This window comes from Empidonax traillii, unplaced genomic scaffold (assembly GCF_003031625.1).
Source record: "Empidonax traillii isolate 1590-97213 ecotype Southwest subspecies unplaced genomic scaffold, ASM303162v1 scaffold178:size2223814, whole genome shotgun sequence".
In the NCBI taxonomy this organism is placed as follows: Eukaryota; Metazoa; Chordata; class Aves; order Passeriformes; family Tyrannidae; genus Empidonax; species Empidonax traillii.
This window is the reverse complement of record NW_020955371.1, coordinates 136,820-153,365: the sequence shown is the minus strand read 5'-3', so window position 1 is coordinate 153,365 and position 16,546 is coordinate 136,820. Positions and strand designations below refer to the sequence as shown.

Below are 16,546 nucleotides of genomic sequence, written 5' to 3'. Positions count from 1 at the left end.
AGCTTGGCCAGATGGATTCCTAGCAGGAGCTCATCAAGCACACACATCAGAAACACCAGTTAGTTCTCCAATGACTTGAGTAACACTTTAGAGGGCTTTGAAATTTACACAGAACTTTTAAATCTGAGGAAAACAGAGCTAATATCTGTAGCATGTGAAAAGAGCAGCTAAGCTCTAAGGTAGTTTGTGTAGGAATACTCACTTCACCCACCTGAAACTGGACAAATGTGCAACCAGGAATACCAGTTTTATAGATCCAGAAGACAGCAGGCAAAAAATAAACCTGTCTTTAATCTGTGGCTCTGAACTCTGCCTCGTTTTATATGTACCATAAAAGTGCAAAGAGCAGGCTAATAAGAAAAAAAAGGTCTAAATGATGCTTAATGGAGACAGATAAAATAAGTAAACAATAAAGTCAAAGCTGAAGTGTTCTACCTTATTTTCTTGAACCTCTTAGCAAGATTCTTTATCTTTGAAAATTTGTTCCTTTGTAAAGAATAATGTTGATAGGATACTCAGAGAGATCACTGTTAGTAAGGAAATGTCAAGTTCAAAGTAAGACAAGGAGTTACAGGCTCGGGAATGTGTATGTAGTTTTTATAAAATGAAGTCTTCAAAGGACAGAGAGGGCACTAGATCTGGCAAAGAATGTAGACTGTACTGAATATAGATTGAAGGGTTGTTTCATTGCCCAATACCTTGCCTAAATGGAACATAGGCATATCAACAGTTTCTACCAGTAAGATGCTTTAGGCCTAAAAAATGTTCATGTGGAAATGCTCTCTACAGAAGTGCCAAAGCTCTTTACAGGTATCTTTTCATTAATTATTCCAAAACCTTCTTAAAGCATACACAGTGGAAAAAGAATAAATTTTGTTTTCTTTATTTGTATGTCTTTGTGGATAGACACATAGGTAATGAGAGTCTGTCAAAATAAAATACACTAGACTAAATTGTTTCCCTCTTAGATCAGTAACCCTTGGGGATGACTGATAAAATATAAATTCATTGATTATTTACATTTGCAATTTTACATACTGATTTCCTATCTGTATAATTCAAAACTCACACTACCTGGTGTGACATCACTGCCATGAGTAACAGGGATATTCCTTTTGCAATTTTAGGTGAAGGCTAAGAAATATCAGACTAAGAATAGAATAGATGTACTTCCATGCTTTCATAGGGCAGAAAGATTGTGAGGTTGGAGAGGTGAAAAGATAAAAACCCCACATCATTCAGTTCTCACATATCAGAGCAAAGCTATGATACATTTATGAATAAATCTGTTCTAATACCATTTCCAACTCCCAAGGAAAAAGAAGAAAAAAAAAAAACAAAGAAGAAAGCAAGAAAGCCAACAGAACAATGAGTGTCAGAAACCTTGATAAAAGACTTTTCTCACCAGAATTTGTACTCTGAATTTGCTAACATAAGAAATGTGGGTAGCACAGATAAGCCTTTTGCATTTTGGGTACTGAACCATACTGCTTTGCCCTAAATTTTTGAAGCATCCAATAGTTCCTGCAGTTATAAGTGTAGCTTTAATATCAAATTTATAGAGCAGAGCTTTTAAAGAGTTATTCAGACACTTATATTTTTCTTTAAAAAATGCTATTTCAGCAAAATGTAAAGCTGATTTCAAAGAAAGTTTCAGCTCTAAGTACTTCTCAGAGCCAAAGCATTTATTTAAAAAAAGAAAAATGAGGTTTAGCCTTTCATGTCAGAATAGCCAATATTTTTTCATATGGTTATCAATCTCTCAGATGGGGAATTTGTTTTTAAATTCAAGCTCTGATTGGTGAAGGGCAAAACCTGATAGTGAGCCCAGAGGAAGTCCTCTTACTGTTTTGACATTGGTCTTCTTCAGTTAATTCCTGGTTTTTTTTTTTTGTTTTTTTTTTTTTTTTTTTTTTTTTTTTTTTTTTTTTTTTTTTTTTTTTTTTTTTTTTTTTTTTTGTTTTGTTTTGTTTTGTTTGTTTTGTTTTTTTTTTAATAAATACACAGAGTCCCAGACGAATCACATTAGGGACAAAAAGTTTGCAATTTGCTTTCACAGGAAAAATTGTAAGGTGTAATTCTACAGTGTTCACAAATGCCCCCTTTCCGCCTTTTCCATCACACCCTGATTTACGTTTCCAAGCAGTGAAAAGGGGCAGTGTAGCTCCTACTCCTGGGATGAAACTAGTGTAGCACTCACTGATGGGGTCACAGCGGGTTGCACAGGTTTCTATTGCTTATCTCTGGATCCCTTCCTCAATGTTCAGCTTCCTTTGGATCCAACAAATAAGGAAGTGTTCCCATACTGAGGACTCTAGAGCTCTTTCCCATGATTCACCTCAAGTATTATTATGTAATAACTGGAATTGCCCTCTAAAGGCAACTGATCTCTCTCCATTAACCATTGAGATAGTTTACACACCCCTCTTAAACTATGCTTTATAGGTGAAGATGAATCACATTTTTTTTTGTTTTGTTTTTGTTTTCAAAACAAAAGGTGGGAAGAGTAACACATTGCTACATCCACAGACTCTTGTAAAGATAAACACATTACAAAGGTGGAAGAATCTGTGTGGTAATTACTGGATCAAATAAATGTTATAAGAATACAGAGCTTATGATTTTAGAAAGATTTATATAAGACCTTGGACAAATGCTGACCCTGGTACATCATGGCAGCTTCAGGTATGGTAGGACCTGGGTAATCACAAAACCACCAAACACAAAAGAAGTTTGTTACTAAAATATTTCTCCTTACTGTAGTTTAATGATTAAAAATAATGTACCTACACCAGGCTAATGTGTTTTCTTCTTTAAGGAAAGTATATTAGGATTGTGTTCTTCACCTTTGTCATTCTTCACGTCTCAAAAAATGAAGTCAGACCAGTGAAAAGTTAAAACATTCACCAATTGCAAGACTGGTGGGGGTCTCCAAAACCAGCAGAAATGTTTGATGCAGTAAAAAATGGAATTTTAAACATTGGAGTGTTTCAGATCACTTGTTTAATCTTGGTAGGTGACAACAGAAATCTAAGTACAGGTGAAATCTCTTCATTTTCAGAGCTGACCTATAATATTATGCAACATTTTTCATTTCCTCACTTTTAGATATCCTAAATGAGAATGACTAAACAACCTCTTTTCTGGGCCAAAGTTCTTTAGTCTGTATCCATTTAAATGATAAACCCTTTTCATTCTGCTGAATTTTCTGTTTCAGATTCATTGCCTGCACTAAATTGTCCCCAATATCCTGGTTTATTCAAGACCCATTCACTCACAAGATAGCCCTAAGACATTAAAACTGGTCAGCACATTGCTTGGAAAATAAATCCTTTGCTACTTTCTCAAACACATTTGTCTCCTTAGCCCTGAAACAGTTCTTATCCAAATCAATACTGGTATCGGGATAATTAAAATCTGCCATGTTTAAAGTTTTGGCATTCTTGCAGACCTCTCTTATCTATGAAACCATTTCCTGACAGACTGCTTAATGCCCTTGAAATCCAGGGCTACATTTTTAAATCATCTCAACACCATAGTGCACTCTTTTATTCAAAACCTGCCTACCTTAGCTGAAATATTTTGATAGTTGCTTTAACTTTTTCTCTCTTACTGACATTGACTATTGTTTCCTCTTTGGTTGCCTATACTTGTCCACTCCTGTTAAATTTTTAATCATTTTCCCAATTCAATCATGATTGTACTACTCTGTTTTTAAAGTTTCAGGGAAATACATTTCTAGATCAGAAATGACGATGTGCCATCTTGTTACATTTACGAGACAAGACTTTAATTCTCTTATTGAAATCCTCATTTGCAGAGAACAACAGACAAAACAGAATCCTATATGGATAAGACACTGAATGTTTGGGTGCTGCTCAAAAAGTACATTGATATTTACTAACTTTAAACATGCTAACAGTTTTATTGACTTGGCATTAATAATGTGCCATAAGGTAGATGTTTAATTAAGTATCTTGCTGACTTGGCATATCAGTTCTTTTGCAAAAGGGATTTAGCTTTAACTGGTACAATTTCTATTGTCAACAACTGACACATCAAGAACTCCAGGTTCAAGAAGTAAAACAGTTCACATGTTAGGATCTAGACAGTTTTTCTATAAAATTGTCTTTTTTCGCTTTGCTAATCTAAAAACTGGCCCAGGTAATTTTCCATATTAGGAGGAAAAAAAAATCAATACATGATTATAAAATTGTATTTCTTATCTTCTAGTGCTGGTGCTATCAGTAAAAATCTGGTTATCACAAACCATCCAACCTTCACAAGGTTAGTGTGAATTTGCAGTATGGTTGTTGTATCTGTGCTATTTTTTTATTATAGAACTGCTGCATGTACCTTTTAATTTGGTTGTCAGGGGAGACAGGAAGCAATAATTAAGGCTAAAAGATGGGGTATGGAAGCTTTATTAAAGGATATATTGAAGATGGGAATTTGATCTGAGAATTAGATTATGATTAGAGTTGTTAATGCAGCTGTGCCACTCTTGAGTGACAGAGCAGCAGATGAACTGAACAGGCAATTATAACTACAGGAGTCTCCCTAATCTTTACAATCCCAACCTCACAGTCACATCCATTTAAATTAATTTTCATGAAGGCTGCAAATTTACAGCTTCACCAGATTGGAAATTTGTTTGTTTATTATCCACAGGAAATATTTTTAGGGAAGTAAATAGCACTGAGAGCCATCTTGTCTTTCTGCTTGTCTTTTTAACTTGCAGAATTAATAATATGAGATTAATCTGAAGGCTGCTGCCTTTATGAAAACTGATTGATTCTCAGCAGCCCAGTGTTATTATGATTATCTGTGGGAAGGTCAGAGGGAAGGCATGTAAAAGTCATAGCTGATTCATGAGTTCCCTATATTAAGCAGAAGATAAAAAAAGGAGGCTTGTGTTGATCAGCGTTATAAGTGAGGAATCAGTCTTCCTTGCATTACCGAAACTGAAATTCTAGGAAAAGGATTTTAAGCAACTTTGGACATAGTTATTTAAAGATGTCTGTTGAGGAGAGATAGCAATAGTTCATTACTATGCATGCTGAAAACCTTTTTAAGGAGTTCTTTGCTGCACAAAGATTAATTTACCACTACGTTTTCCCTCCTTCACTACTAATATAAATAATGGTTGTGGCTTAAATTGGCATTATATTTTGATAGACTAGTTTTTAACATACAAAAGAATATGCTACAGAACTGCTAAGAAACTTGGAAATGGAAACCACAAAACATCATTCTTCAGTTCCAGAGGGGGTTTTTTTTGAATGTCTGTAATGAATGGAATAAGGTGTGAACATTTAGAAACTAGGCATTGTTTTTGCAAAATGTTGAGCAGAGAGCTGTGGCAAGGAAAAAGAAAATGGTCACTTCTAAAAATCAGTGACAGGAAAAAAAATTCTCTACTGGTTGCCATTCAAGAAACCTGGAAGATAATTGTAGAATATGATCATCTGCAGTTGCCAGATCAACAAAACACCTGACTTTAAGAATGCAAAAATTCCCATCCAAAAACAGGCATATAGGTATGCCTCATCTTCCCAAATACTGTAGTTTTTGCAGCAGCCTCATCCTAACTCCCCAACAGAATAAGACTCAATCACATGTCATCTTCATTGCTGACAATTTCTTTCAGAGGGAAATGTGGGTTAGTACTCTACCAGGAAGCTGAGGTACATCCTTACTGTGTCTCTGATCTGGTCATCTAGGTGACTAGGTCAGGTAATACACTAGAATTTAGCTGTAACCAGGGTAGGTTAATAAAATTCAAAGCCTAGAGACTGCCCAGTGAACCTACTTTTCACAGAGTACAAGCTCAAAGTATATTCACAATTAACTGAAGTGGGAATCTCAAGGTTGGTCTAACGTGGTTCTAGTTATTTTACTAGAAAGTGACATACTAGAAAGTACATCTTAGATTTCCTATTTTCTGTATAACAGAGGAACATTTATTTTCCTATGAACTTGAAAATGTCAGTCTGGTGTCGTTTTATATTCAAGTAGGTTATTTACATTCTTCTGAAGAAAATTGCTGAAACCAGTTATAGGAAAAATGTTGATACTACATCGTAATATCTTTGTTCAATGTCAATATTTTAAGTTATTCATATACTCTCAATTGATCTGAGGTGGGAGACTAGGGGTCAGTGAAACAGAATACTTCATAAAAGCAGCTGACATGAGAATGGCTCCTGCAAAGAAGCCATGGTGAAATATATATTAAAAAAATATGAAAAATGGTGCTGGAATTAGATAAGCAAAATATATTAACAGTTGGAAGTATTGGAATTCCTTTTGTTATGACATACATTCATTTTTTTTTTCAGAAGATTAATATATTTGAGACTTGTACTTTTTCAAGATTTGGATTTATTTAAGAAATGTTGAATAATTGCTGTCATATTTCGTTTATTTACTCAGCTAGATAACCTGCCTCCCTTGATCTTAGCATTTCTAGGACAAAGCTTCAAGGACAACATCTAGCATATTTTTTCCAGATGCTCTGTTTTAGTAGGTAGCTTCAAAGTTCATCTTCTTTTAGCTCAGAATCCGTATGGGATAACAGAAATATGTCAGAATGCACAGAAAAATATTTCTGAGAGTTTTTTTTTTTTAAATTTAAATCTTTGTCAACTCCTAAATACACAAATTGATTTTCTCTTGCAGAAACAAAAAGATATTCATTGATCTAAAATATGATGACAAAAATCAGAGAATTGCTGTAACTTGAGAGAACATGTTTGTCCTTTTTTTTTTTTTTTTTTGAGGAAAAGTAATTCAAAAGCAATTTTTGGAGATTTATTTTAAGCAATTTATAATTCATTCAAACTGTTGTTGTTGGCATAATTTGAAAACATTCATCATATGTTTAGTCAAGTCACATACGGAATAGAAAATTGGTATGCACAAATGTCTGGCAAAAATCTGACGAAACTCTGCTCCTGTTATTTTATTTTCTCATCACTCTTCCTGTCTTTGATTACATTGTGTAATTATGACTCCTCAGTGTTTCCTCATATCCGAATATTAGTTGATTAATCTTGATGATAATGGATTGAAAACTGGTTTTAAAAACTAAGTATATGAAGTATTTTATTCAAGAGGTTATGACTAATCTTTTTAAAAATCCTTGACTTATTTGGTAATTATACTATTTTTAGAAGTGAGTACTTATCAGCTGATGCTTCTAAGAAATGTGGAATAGATGAGTGAGATTTTTTTTCTTTCTCTAGAATTTATTGAATATTTTAACATTGAGGGTGATAGGTTTTGTTCTGAAATACATCTTCCTTGAGTAGGGACAAGAAGCAAAACTATTTAGTTGGACAGAGTTCATGCTGCATCAGAGATCTGTGCCAAATAGAAGAGAGATTCACCACCACTTCCCTAATGCAGAGGAATTTTCTGGAAGGAATTGTCATTACAGCTGCTGCATATATTTTTTTTTTTATCCCTGTGAATCTGTCACTACCAAGGGGTAAAGGATTTCTGCTGTTTTTTCTGGATTTGTGTGAGCAGGAAGAATATGAAACTGAGCATTTTCACCTAAATTATGGCTCCTTAGTAAGAGGAGTCAAAAGTACCTTTGAGTGCCTGAGAAATCTGATCCATACAACAGATATATTTCTGTGTTAAACCACTTTTGAAGGTTGAGATCATTCAGTTCCTTTTCCTTTTCTTTTTAGAAATTAGAGTTTCACAGATAGGAAGTTTGCAAGGTCTGATTCAAAACTCACGATTATCAGCAGGAAATCCACCCTGTTCCATTGGTAGCGCAATTTGTGACACATTAAAATGCATATCTTTCAACAACTTCATCAATTGTCATTATTTTAAAGTTTGTATGTTTCTAATGCATAGAAATAATACTGGAATAAATATGTAGTCATCTTACTTATGGCTTAAAACAATAGGCATCTGAGTAGTTTTATTTGTGGCACTGTGACCTGGTCTTTTCCCTATATAAGACAAAAATCCATTGCCTATCTGCTTGAAATATACTGAAGATTTCTAAACATCAGCCAAGATGCAAAGGTAAGGTCAAAATACTCTTGGATGTAAAAATCCATATTGATTTAATTATGATAATAGTTTGTCCTAACACCAACATCATTGACAAAAAAAAATGTGTGTCATTATCCAGTACAGTAAAGTACATAGAGACACTCCCAATCCCCAAAACCCCAGAAGCTCTTTGATTTAGATTTTTGTTTTAGATCATTATACGACTGACAAGTTATCTGAATAAAGAAAGGCAAAACCATCCCTGGTGTTGCCTAAAAAAACTATTCTTTTTAATGATGCATGCAGGTTACTGCTCAGTTTAGGCACCTTCACAAGTCAGTGTGCCTTTTCACTCAATTCATGGAAAGTACATGTTTCTTCAATGTAACCAAAGTATTTAAATCCGTTTTTAAAGGTGCTAAGCATTTAGATGCTTTTGAAAGTTCAACTAGGTAAATATCTTTTTTATCATCCCCCAAAGCTTTTTGAAAGCAGGGAATAGATTTATTGATTAATACAGATGAAAAATACAGCCAGGGTAAAATCCGACTTATCACATCAGGTGTTCTTTAATTTATTTTAGTTCCTTGATCCTTAAGAAAGCTGCTTCTCTCTGCAATCACCCAGTGATCAGTTCCAGATCTTCAAAGCTCACAGTTTAGTCTATGCACCTAATTTGAGAGAAAGAAACTGCATCATAAACTTGTATCAGTTTAAGTGTGTAAAAGCTCCAGGAAAACTTCTAAAATAAAGTTCATTAAATTCATAAAATGCTGTCAAACAAGAAACTTCCTTCTGATGGCATGATTAATTTGTTGGTTATGATAGATCTTCAGAAAAAAGAAAAATATCTTTTGATATTTTGACAACCTCAACAGCAATGGGAGAACCTGATTTGAACCAGGGACTTGCAGCTAATACTGAAACAACGATACAGGCTGAAATGAAGCAGCAATACTAACTTTGATAATCTTCTGACACATTTAAGAGGAAGAAAAAGTAACGTAATATACATTAAAAAGTCTGTAAGCCAGGGATATTTATGATGTTCAGTATTCAAAAGCAACCTAAAACCAGGTGGCACACTAGATCTGTAGCTCCATGGATGTTTCTATATTTACAGTAAAACATATGTTGTGGGAACACAGTTATGCCACATATTTTTTTGTTGAACTAAGAAAGTTGTGGGGGTTTTTGTTTTGTTTTTGTTTGTTTGTTTGAATTGTGCTACTTCATGGCAAAAGATGTACTACATCATTTAGTTATTCTCATTTCTGTATAAGGGTAGAAGGACAATTTAGAGTTACAATAATATCCTCCCATGCAGCATCATGTGGGTATTATATGCATTTCTAGAAAGCAAATAGTTCTTATACTTTTTCATAAATGAGGAGCTTTGGTTTGAGAGAGGTAAATCAGGGCACAGATATTTTTAAAATCACAGAATAATAATAGTAGACTGTAATAATTGTTAATAATTAAGCGAATCATGTATTCAGTAGCAAGGAGTAAATCATGCAGCTCAGTAATTTCAGGGTTAAAGTGTTCATTTCACACATATTATGAAATATCTGCAATAAATTCAAGTAATTATGCCATTAAGCAGTTCCTCATCTATTGAATTAATTAAACTTTGTGTTCATTTCATAACCTCTTTAGATACCCTCAGTTCCTGCAGATTTAATCTTTTTTTGAACCTTTCTATATTTAGTTTTCTGAAGATTGACTAAGACCAATCACTCAGCACTGTAAGAATGAGATTGTTCTCTTACTTCATTATGCTATTCTTTTCCCCCACATGCCACCTCTTTTTTTTGGTACTCTGAGTTGTGAAATCAGGGCACCTGTGTCAAAATCTCCTGAAGGTCTATAAATGGGAAATGCTATTCCATATGTATAGGAGGTTTGGTCACACTGCAATGTATTGCAATTAATTTGTTTCTTTTTTTCATTTTCATTTAAGGGCTTTGTCATCTTCTTGCTCAACATTTTCTGAGATTCATCTCAGTAGCACAGTAAATTGTAATTTAAAAAAAAAAAAAAAAAAAAAAAAGAAACCTGTGCTATCTCTCCTGAAAATTTCAAGGGGTATATTCTCCCAATATTTTGCTTGCTGTACTGTTCAGTATCTAAAGAAATCCAGTATTTATACTGGATGGAATCAACTAATTTCAATGCATGACTTTCAGCATCCAGATTTCCAGTTATCATCATCAGTAAGAGTAGTAAATATATCATTGTACTTAGTATTAAAAAAAAGAGAGAGAGAAAGAGAGAAAAGGATTATTATACATTATCTGAAGACAAACAAAGAAAACAGCAAATAACTGACATCTTTCATTCTGCTGCCTTGACTTGTTATGGTGTCAGTCATTTCCATTATTTGTTGCTCTACCTGAGAAGAATTGGTGCTACTTACCTTGGGATAAAGGGGATTAGGACAAGAAAACTGCAAAATCTATGCCTTTTTCCAATAGAGGTTGGAATTTTCTCTGCACCTTTTGCAACAGGGTGTAACTGCTTCTTGTCTCCAGTTCATACACTTGTTATGTTGGAAGCAAGGCAAGGCCTTCAGCACAACTTCTTATCTTGTATAATTAATTTCATTTGGGAGGAAAGATCATAGCAATAAAAAAGCAAAAGTTACAGTACTGGAAATGAATAAGAGAGAAAGTGAGTCTGATACTGTTTCTTAATGCAAATAATAGATATACTACGTTTTTCCCAACAAAGAAATTAAAACTTAGTCGGACAAAATCCTTTCTGTGTCCTCAAATCTATCTTTATTCAGTAATGTGCTAAAACAATGCATAATAATAGATATGAAATAAAATTCAATTAAACACAAAATTGAGAAATAGACTGTATAATAATTTCTTTGGCAAAATGTCTGATCTTCATAGATCATCGTGGATTTCCTTTTCTAAATATCCTCCTCCCCCAGACCCCTTCCCCAGCATGGAGGAAACTTCCTTATGTTGAGGAAAATTCTTTCCTGCAAAATTTTAAATCCAGTGCTTATCATGTTTTGCCTAATTGGCTTGGAAACTATTTACGTGATGATAAGTTCCTGCAGGGTTTAGATAAATTCAGAGTATACTCTCTGTTAGTCTGTTAATTCCAGTTCTGGTCATTTTTACTACTAGATATGTTGTAATTCTTGGAAAGAGCAAAGTGGCCAACGAACACTGTCCAGCAAGAAGGAAATTGTAATATTTTTGAAGTCTGAAGTTGGACAGACACAAATCCAGTGCCACTCTTATCTGGCTAGGATTTGGTGTGTTTATTGTGGCTTCTTTCCAAGCATTATATCAAAAGTGTAACTTGTGATAGCCCCAAAAAGACAGAGTCACAACATTCTGATTAAACTTTGATGTTTTTACATTGGGAAAGGTTTGTACCTGCTTCTGGAAGCAGCCATCAAGCTGTATATTAAAGAAGAGCAAGACAGTGTACGACTGGATTGTGCCCAGAAATGTGCTGCTTTGCACAATAACAAGAAGTCACTGCACAATAACGTGAAGTCACTAAACTTTATTTTGCATGTAGCATGTTTATAGAAGCAAAGTCTGTAATGAGCTTTTTTTGTGGATAACTGTGCCTAAGTAACTTGGCTAAAGCAGGTTTTTGACAGATCACTGTTTTTAGCTAAGGATTTCTGTATCTAGATGACAGAACAGGGTCTTCAAATCACCAAATTGCAGCTGCACTTTAATCAGCAAGATCCTTGAGGAGATGAGTATCCAGGCAACCCTGTGGAAAAGCAGCAGTGAAGGAAATTGTTCGGCACTGTAGTCAGTGGGAGGAGACCTTTGGAAAGTTGGAATTAACGCAGATTAAAAGTCCAACTGTGGCTTTCCAGCTCTGTCTGGATGCAGTAGGGCTGTGTGCAGTAGTCAAGGGACTGCTTTCTGCACGAGGTGCATGGACCTCTGCTGGGAGGAGCAAAGTCCTCTGCTCATACCGATCTTTCAGAACACATAAAGTGCACTTCCCCTTGGTGTTACTCAGCTCCTCCAAACCCAGACTTCGTTGCTCTCTTCTCTTTATCCAGGGTCAACACTAGAGCTGAGACCTGTGACATAGCACCAAGGTCTGTATTTTCAAGCAAAAATTAGGTAATTCCCTCACAGCTTAATGGAAATTACAAAATTCACAGCTAGGTATGCCTTTAGTAATGTCTTTTCATGATACCACAGTGGAAAGTATTTCACACATATACCCACCAGGCATTTAGAAATGTCTAATCCACAGATACCATAGCTTTTTCTATTGTTTACTCCGAGGAAAAGAAGAAATTGCCCCGTGCTTATGGCTACTGTTATGTTTCCAACAGTGACAACAGAGGAACTATTTCATATTTACTTGAACATTACTTAGGAAAAGATTTAGTCCACAATGCCTGAGTAATTGTCCAGAATCTGTACTGATGGATTAAGCCCTGAAAGTTGCATATAACCCACTATATCACAGGAAACTATCTCGCAGTTAGATGGCATTCTTTAAAGCTTTGTTGAGAAGTAGGATACTGTAAAAATATTTGCTGCTCCTCTAAGTCCTTTGTCAGTAGTTCTGTAAGATAAAATCCTTTCCTCTCGTGGCCGACGTTCTGTTCTAGTGAATTGTCTTATGAAATTGTCAGTAATGCAAGATACAAGAACTGATATAACAAATGAAATTAAGCTTGTTTTAAAAATCACTAATGATTTAGTGCATTTGTTCTGTGGTTCACAAGGCAAATATTGATTTGACATAATACAAGCTATAGGTCTATAACATCTTGTAAGGGGTAACAGTAGAAAAATGCAATGCAGCAAGCTCATTTCCTTTTCTCAGTGACATTTGCAACTTTTTGAGAAACAAGATACTGAGATTGTCTCTCCAGCTGACAAGAAATTGTTTCAGTGGCAGACACTTCCAGATGATCAGTTTATCTCTGACCTCAGGTGGGGACTATCCAAGTCAATTTGTACCTAGGCTTGGAATAATTGTAGTTTCTATGTTAATCACCCCAGGAGGTCTCAACCAGCTCTTTTGTTGGCTCTTGAAATACGCAAAGAGGAGCAGAAGCAGCTGAAGAGCAGTCAAGTATACCGAGAATGTGCTTGGAAAGCAGGATTGAATCTGCAGTGTGAGAGGATTGCTTAGACAAATTTGGAACTGCAAAATATTAAGGAATCATGGCAGAGAGCCTCCTGTGCTGAAAAGAGTGAAGTTGATGGATGTAGTTAGCAATGCTTTTAGTGAGGAGAGTCAAGGAAGCTCATGGGTGGATGAACATTGTGGAAGAGGTAGGAAGCACAGCGGAGAAAAGGTTGTAATGGAGGGGGCAAAGCACCCTCTCTGTCAGTCCTACTGTGAGGGACACACATGGAATGGTTGGCATTTGAAAGCTGCACATTGTCCTTCTGGCCCTTTCTGGAATTTCCATGCTTCAGCTTTCAGTTTATCAAATTCAGATGAGCCAGTGGGTTCATGCGGTTCAATCACACATTCAAGTCAGCCAGATTTATTGAGTTAGTGCCTTCTACTTCCAGCTGAAATAAGCAACACATTCACAATGCTGCTTCATCTGTAAATAGTCTGTAAACAGTATGATTATAGCAATAGCAACAACAGAGGTTCTATCTCTACGCCAAGTGGGATTGAGATTTTTTACCCTCCATGGGAAGAAGTGAGCTCTTTGTTATTAGCTTTCATCATCAAAGTTGTCTCAACATGAGGGAGATCTCATTTCACTGTTGTATTATTTTAAACCCTAAAGGGATCCTAATGACAATCTATGGTCTAAGATGTTAAGAATATGGAAACTCCATTCCTTAAGGCTGTGCTGGTGGCAAATTTTGCTGTCATGTAAAAAACATCTGGGCTTTTGCTTTTCTATCTAATGAAAAGACAATTTTTAGACTGATATGGTTGTATCTTCTTTGATTCTTTCAGACAAGCACATCTACTGCATAACTCGTTTCCTACAACTAGAATACTTCCTTGTGATGTACCTTTCATTATAATAAAATGCACAAGAACTCCAATAGCTGGATGTGAGATGCATTAGCGGCTACTATTCTGAGCCTCAGCAAAAGAAGAGATTAGCAAAAAGTTTAAATATAGGGAGTGTTTCCTTAAGATGATAAAAAAGATGATAGCAGATGAAAGAAACAAATTATGAGACTAACAGTCTACAATCTAATCATATAAATATCTTGATATAACTAGCAATACAGTTCTCATCTGTATCTTCATTAAAAAAATCAGCAACACTAACATTAATGAGAAGATAAAGTCTTTCTTAAAAGAATTGGGATGATATTCTTCTATGCAATAAGAAATAAAGGGTCATCAAGTTTCTTTATACATTTGCCAATATTACAACATGCATATGATCAGATACTCTTACAAATTTATTCTTGCAAATTTTTTAGCATTAGAAAGATTTCTAGAAATCATTTGTCTTCCTTATCTTTCAGAATGTACAAAATAACAAGTGTCTTATGTGCCTTTTAAAAAGTACTCAGTTATTTTCTATAATAAGAAATAATTGTGTATAATGGCTGAAGAATGTGTATGTCTAATGCTGCTGTTGGTCTCTTTCTGATTTCATCTCATACTTCACTATACATGGAGTTCACCCTGCAAGGTATTTTTCAACAGTCCTATCAAGCAATTTTTGCAACAATTGAGGCCTTAGCTCTTTATTTCTATGTACTGTTTAGCAAGTTTTGTCCCCATGTGCTTTCCTTCCCCCATATATTCACCTGGGGAAAAAAACCCCTATTTTCACTTTTTGCACTGAAGACCATTTCATTCTCAATACAGTGATGTCACTCAGCTCAGGTCTGTTTAGTGACAGATCTATGGCAAATCAGATCAGTCAGCCATGAGGGTCTTCAGGAATGAAAGGTGCCTTCTTGTGTGAGAGGTGTCAGTGCTGAATCATTAAATCTTAAAGAATAAAAAAGCTGATTCTCTCCTTCTCACCTTATAGCAATTCAGCAGTTTTTAATGGCAGAAATATACAATCTTATTTATTAGTTCCAGTAACCCAGGGACTCTCATTTTAGTCAGCAAGCTGTGAATCACCCACTGGGCATCTGACATATACTGCAGGACTTCACGAATTTAAGACAAATTAGACTCAGTTATTAGAGTCTCATCTTAGAATCTGTGTTTGTTTATAGACTGCTTAGCAGCTATGAGTAGAGATTTACCAAAGCTATTTTCCATGTACATAAAGCACAAATTTGTTAAAATAGACTGGTTAATGAAGTTAAGTCCTGGAATTATTCTAACTACTGTAAGGCAAAGTCTGCTTAATTGTGGTAATGAGATACTTGATGAGAGTCAGGGCACTTCTTGAGGTACGAATGTGTAAATACCATGGGTATGTCAGCTGGAATGCCATGCTGTTGAAGCATAAAGAGTATCTCAAGGCATTTTCTTTTTTCTTTTGCTTTACATTGCACAGAATTTCTTCCTTGTGACAATGCTTAGGACTGCAAAAGGCCTAGGCTATGCTAGAAATTTCGTTGATGAGCTGGAACACACTAACAAATACATGTTTTTTCCGTTTCACCATTTCATACTTAGGAACTGCAAAGAAGCAAAGGTTTTGAAAGTTTTGCATATTTTTGAATTGTATTTTATTATTATAATGATAATGTTTTAAATTAACAAATAAAATTTAACCTGAATGGTTTTTTGCCTTTATCAAACTTCTGTTGTTTTTTGTGGTTTTTGGAGATCAATGGATTCAGAGAGGCATCTTCCCAAGTTCTTTGAATTTCCTAAGCAGCTGATGAGTCCATGGTGACTGTCAGGGCAAGGCAGTGTTTGAAACTTGCAGAATAGATGCTGTTAGACACTGCAATAACAGGTTTGTGACAATTGGAATTCCTAATAATTCACAATATAAAGCTTTGTGTTAAATTCATCTACCACTTCCAAATGGCAAATTGCCTAACTACAGTGTTTCTTGTATAGAAATATGCAAAATAAGATAAACTTGGCTCCCTGCCAAATGCCCAACCCTCCAGTAGCAGCCCCTCTCTTCCCCCCTTTCTACTTCCCTCAGGGCAAAGGAAAAAAACTATGCAAATTGAAGAACCTGAAAACCAAGCTGGTTATATATAAAAAAAATATATTTTATGTATATTGCAGTTAAGATGTTATGTACACAGTAAATGGGAATCCAAACACCCCCCGAAGGGATAGGGGAAGGGGAAAAAGGGACAAAAGGAAACAAAAAGGGACACCAAATAGATATGCGTAATCAAATCCGAGAACTAGTAAAATAACTAGTAAAAAAAATTTCACCACGTCCCTTAGAAAGAAACAGGATTGACACACACACGGCCAGCACTCCCCAAGCCTCCACGTGTCAGGTCAGTGGATGCTGCAGGCCTCAGCCTTAGATAAGCGAGACCAACGCAGGGACCCACTGTTCCCGAACTTCGGCGGAAGAGAAGAGAGAGCAAAGGCCTCTCCTCCCTTCTTATTTACACCATGATTTATGTAAAAATCGTATGGA

At 35.3% G+C, this 16,546-nt stretch overlaps 1 long non-coding RNA gene across 1 annotated transcript; it reads left to right on the top strand.

The window, feature by feature from the left end:
* The first annotated feature begins 4,217 nt into the window (after positions 1-4,217).
* On the top strand, positions 4,218-11,833 carry LOC114058623. The gene is made up of 4 exons (XR_003571506.1): positions 4,218-4,287; positions 5,956-6,014; positions 7,929-8,049; positions 11,673-11,833. It is a non-coding gene; the product is annotated as an uncharacterized LOC114058623 (long non-coding RNA).
* Positions 11,834-16,546: the final 4,713 nt, after the last annotated feature.